A 6,000-nucleotide genomic window follows, 5' to 3' on the forward strand; every position below is an offset into this window, starting at 1 on the left:
AAGAACTTTCAAGCCATCCAAGGATCCTTTGAAGCTAGATCTATTTTTATAATTTCCAGTAGGTTTACCTACTAAAATTAAGGTAGTAATGATGTTCATAACATCATTCGATTCATACATATAAAACTATCTTATTCGAAGATTTAAACTTGTAATCACTAGAACATAGTTTAGTTAATTCTAAACTTGTTCGTAAATAAAGTTAATCCTTCTAACTTGACTTTTAAAATCAACTAAACACATGTTCTATATCTTTATGATATGCTAACTTAATGATTTAAAACCTGAAAACACGAAAAACACCGTAAAACCGGACATACGCCATAGTATTAACACCGCGGGCTGTTTTGGGTTTGATAATTAAAAACTATGATAAACTTTGATTTAAAAGTTGTTCTACTGGGAAAATGATTTTTCTTATGAACATGAAACTATATCCAAAAATCATGGTTAAACTCAAAGTGGAAGTATGTTTTTCAAAATGGTCATCAAGACGTCGTTCTTTCGACTGAAATGACTACCTCTTACAAAAATGACTTGTAACTTATATTTCTGACTATAAACCTATACTTTTTCTGTTTAGATTCATAAAATATAGTTCAATATGAAACCATAGCAATTTGATTCACTCAAAACGGATTTAAAACGAAGAAGTTATGGGTAAAACAAGATTGGATATTTTTTGATTGTTGTAGCTACGGGAAATATTGTAACAATTCTATACAAATCATATCCTAGCTAACTTATATTATATTATACATGTATTCTAATATATTATGTAATCTTGGGATACCATAGACACGTATGCAAATGTTTTGACATATCATATCGACCCATCTATATATATTATTTGGAACAACCATAGACACTCTATATGCAGTAATGTTGGAGTTAGCTATATAGGGTTGAGGTTGATTTCAAAAATATATATACTTTGAGTTGTGATCTAGCCTGAGACGTGTAAACACTGGGTCGTGGATTGATTCAAGATAATATATATATATATATATCGATTTATTTCTGTACATCTAATTGTGGACAACTAGTTGTAGATTACTAACGAGGACAACTGACTTAATAAACTTAAAACATTAAAACGTATTAAAAATGTTGTAATTATATTTTGAACTTACTTATATATATATGTACATATTTGTTATAGGTTTGTGAATCGACCAGTGGCCAAATCTTACTTCCCGACGAAGTAAAAATATGTGAAAGTGAGTTATAGTCTCACTTTTAAAATCTAATATTTTGGGATGAGAATACATGCAGTTTTATAAATGTTTTACGAAATAGACACAAGTAAATGAAACTACATTATATGGGTGAATGATCGAAGCCGAATATGCCCCTTTTGCTTGGTAACCTAAGAATTAGTAAACCGATCTACTAATTGACGCGAATCTTAAAGATAGATCTATTGGACCTAACAAACCCCATCCAAAGTACCAGATTGCTACAAGGTTTTTAGATTGCTACGAGGCTGTTGGGCATTACGAAACCCTCGTCCTTTTGACGACATTACAACATGCTGCCTAGTCAATGGCCATAATGGTTACTTTCCACAAGACCAAGGATAGGAAGTCTTCTTAGTAAAACCAGAATGCATGACTTGTTTTTGGACTTATGAATTGCGTGCCTTTATTTCTTTTGCTGAACAAATTGCGTATTAACTAGAGATGCCTTTATAGCTGCTTAGTAGCAAAGATATTATGTGCTATATTTCATCCTATATGTATAATAGTGGTATTGTTGATAAGGCTAAAAAGGAACATATATTTCATAACAATATCCCTCCTAAATAATAGGTTTTCATATGTAATTGTATTATATTTTCATTGTAATTGTTTAAATAAATAAGTGCGAAGACAAAAGGCAAAAACGAAGATTTGAAGACAAAAACGTCCAAAAAGCTCAAATGTACAAGATACAATTCAAGTGGTTCAATTTAATGATGAGAAACGTCTAAAAATTACAAGAGTACAAGTTACAAAACGCAAAGTACACGATATAAAATAGTACGCAAGGACGTTCGAAAATTCAGAACCAGGACATGAGTCAACTCTCAACGCGCGACGCAACGGTGCAAAAATTACAAGTCAACTATGCACATAAATAAAATATAATATATAAATAATTCTTAAAAATTATATATATATATATATATATATATATATATATATATATATATATATATATATATATATATATATATATTATATTATTATTTAATAACGTCGACAAGCAAAGATCCAAAATTGTGTGAGCTGGATTTTCAAACTCCACGACTCGCGGAGTTTGCAGGCTTAAAACTCCACGACTCGTGGAGCTGCAAAAATCAGAAATGCCTATAAAAGGCCATGCATTCTGCCGAGTTTAAATATATAAATAATAATAATAATACTCTGTAATAAATAATAAATAAATATATATATATATATAATATATATATATATATATATATATATATATATATATATATATATATATATATATATATATATATATATATATATAGTATAGGTTAGTTTTATATTAGATTAGTTTGGGTTAATGTAAAGGTTATTTTACGGGTTTTAAAGTTAGAGCTTTGTCCGTGTAACACTACGCGATAAATAATCAATGTAAGCTATGTTCTCCTTTTTAAATTAATGTCCCGTACTTAAGTTATTATTATACTTATTTAAGACGAAGTAATCATGATGTTGGGCTAAAAATATTAAAATTGGGTAATTGGACTTTGTACCATAATTGGGGTTTGGACAAAAGAACGACACTTGTGGAAATTAGACTATGGGCTATTAATGGGCTTTATATTTGTTTAACTAAATGATAGTTTGTTAATTTTAATATAAAGATTTACAATTGAACGTACCTATAAATAACCATATACACTCGATCGGACACGATGGGCGGGATATTTATATGTACGAATAATCGTTCATTTAACCGGACACGGGAATGGATTAATAGTCTATGGAATTATTAAAACAGGGGTGAAATTATGTACAAGGACACTTGGCATAATTGATAACAAAGTATTAAAACCTTGGGTTACACGCAGTCGATATCCTGGTGTAATTATTAAACAAAGTATTAAAACCTTGTTACAGTTTAAGTCCCCAATTAGTTGGAATATTTAACTTCGGGTATAAGGATAATTTGACGAGGACACTCGCACTTTATATTTATGACTGATGGACTGTTATGGACAAAAACCAGACGGACATATTAAATAATCCAGGACAAAGGACAATTAACCCATGGGCATAAAACTTAAAATTAACACGTCAAACATCATGGTTACGGAAGCTTAAATAAGCATAATATATTTTATTTCATATTTCCTCGTACTTTTATTTATTGTCATTTTAATTATTGTTATTTATTTTATATTGTTATTTAAATATCGTCATTTACTATACGCTTCGCTTAAAATATAAATCGACAAACCGGTCATTAAACGGTAAACCCCCTTTTATATATTATTATATATAATTATATATATTTTGTACAAATATAGTTGTTTAAAAATATAGTGTGCAATAAGCCCGCTCCCTGTGGAACGAACCGGACTTACTAAAAACTATACTACTCTACGATTAGGTACACTGCCTATAGTGTTGTAGCAAGGTTTAGGTATATCGACTCGATAAATAAATAAATAACTTGTGTAAAATTGTAGCATATTTAATAGTTTTTCCTAGTAAAATATACACTATTTCGTACCCCCACGCTACGACATCAAGTTTTTGGCGCTGCTGCCGGGGAATCGGCGAAACGCTATATTTTTAATTTATTTTTGTATAAATATATTTATATATATTTTTAGAAAAATAATATAAAATAAAAAAAAAAAAACGTTTTTCAACCTCCGCGACTCGCGGAGATTTTCTGGAACGGGACATCGCGACTCGCGGAGCCACCCTGTCAGGCCACAAAGAAACCCTAAAAAGCATTAATTACGAGGTATTATTAATTATTATTATTATTTAACCCTAATTACTTTATTATTATTATTATTTAGTTTAAGTTTTTAAATTAATTAGTTATAATTAATTATATTTAGTTTTAATATATAAAAAATTAATACTTTTATAAAATATAAAAATAAAAATATAAAAATAATATTTTTTTATAAAAATAAGTAATTTTATCACTCTTTATAATTTGTATCCTTTTATTTAGTGTAATCGTAATATTTTGTATATTTTTCGTTCGCAATTAGTTTTAAAATTAGTTTTTCCGTAGTTATTTTATATGTATAGATTCTTAGGCTTTGCCGTAAAATCCCTTAAGTGCTTTTTCTTTAGATTAAGATTTAGGCGCTTTGGAATTTTGCGACGCCGTTTTTCGCTTTAGTTTTAAATAGATTTTAGTGCCTTTAAGTAATTGCCGTTTTCTGAATAAAATTGCATTTACCTTTAGACCTTTAGGCGCAACTTTTTAGATATAATTTTTAGACTTTTAAGTTTTGACGTTTTTCTTTCTTATTTTTATTTTTCGACGTTTTTTGATGCGTATTCTTTTTCTTTCTTATTTCTCGACGATCTAGTTTTTAGGACTTAGAATTTTCTCTATTTCTTCTCTATAATTTCTTTAAAATTTCAACGAAAAATTATTTTAAGCGGTTAAATTGATAGACATCCAAATTTTATGCTTCGTAGTAATAGTTGGATTTGTTAGTGGCTGAGTTGTGAGCTTCCGATTTAAAGGGTTCTGGCTCCCTGCTGCATCTATTGGCTATTCGAAACGTGGGCAAAAGCAGAAAAGTCTATTAATTTGATAACTTATATAATTTTTTTTATTTTATTTTATAACTAATAGGATAATTAGTAAATGCACCACATTGTAGCTAAAATTTGGTAATAAACGCATTATGGAAAATCTCGAAAATATTTTGGAAACTCTTTATGACATCCGAAATCAATTTAATCAATACTCTCAAACGGGTATTGATGACAATTCGTTCGGTCAATCTTGGATCACGAATGACGAAACAATAACTGGTTGTGAAATCTGTGGAGATTATCACTCAACATGGGAATGTTATTATTATGTTCCTATGGAAAATTACGCACCCATGGAACCTGAATGGAATGATTATGAGGAATACAATTCAAATTGGGATTATTCCCAAGAATATTTCCAAACTTCACAACCAGAAGATGAGAAAAATTATGTGTCTGAAAATTCTTTAGATTATATGAAAATCAAACTCGAAGAACTTGATGCTCAAAATGAACAAATGAGAGAGTTTGTAAATAGGCAAGCTGAAACTCTATCAGACTACACACCTGTTGATCTGAGGAGTCATGTACAAGAAAATCTCATATCATCGAATTTTGATGAATTCGAGAGCTCCGAAATCACCAACTATCCCGATGATACTTTTTATTCAGTCTTACCAATTTCACAACATAATGACACATTAGCCTCTACCGACGAAATCATCAATCCATCAATGGATGATGAAGAAGAAGTAAGGGTGACAAATTGGTACTCTTGAGAAAACGATAACGTTGAAAATTTTACCCCCGAGGCCAAACCGAACTTCACCATTACACAACCTTCCAACCCAATATTCTCAATAGACGAGTCATCTACCGAAGATGAACTACGAGCTGTAATAGATAATGACACCTCGGATTTCACCCAATCGGGTAATAGAGGTGAAAACTTTGATCACGAGAATAAAAGGAAGGAAATATTAGGAATTGTCCACCCTATAGAAATAAGTATGTCGGTGTATATCGATCCATTTGACCAAGAACCAGAAAAGAGACATATCCATTTAATAAAAGCTACACTTAAAAAAGAATTAGGTAGTGACGATCGGGTGGGTCTAAACTTTAAACCCATTGATATAATATATACCACCCGAGATGTAAATAACTGGCTCACTATTTTAATTCGTGGAACTTATTCTACCGATTTCACATGTCGTCAGCTAAGTGTGGGGAAGTCTAACCCCACTTAACGTTAAATTAGGGGTTT

Source organism: Rutidosis leptorrhynchoides, chromosome 8 (genome assembly GCF_046630445.1).
Source record: "Rutidosis leptorrhynchoides isolate AG116_Rl617_1_P2 chromosome 8, CSIRO_AGI_Rlap_v1, whole genome shotgun sequence".
Classification (NCBI taxonomy): domain Eukaryota; kingdom Viridiplantae; phylum Streptophyta; class Magnoliopsida; order Asterales; family Asteraceae; genus Rutidosis; species Rutidosis leptorrhynchoides.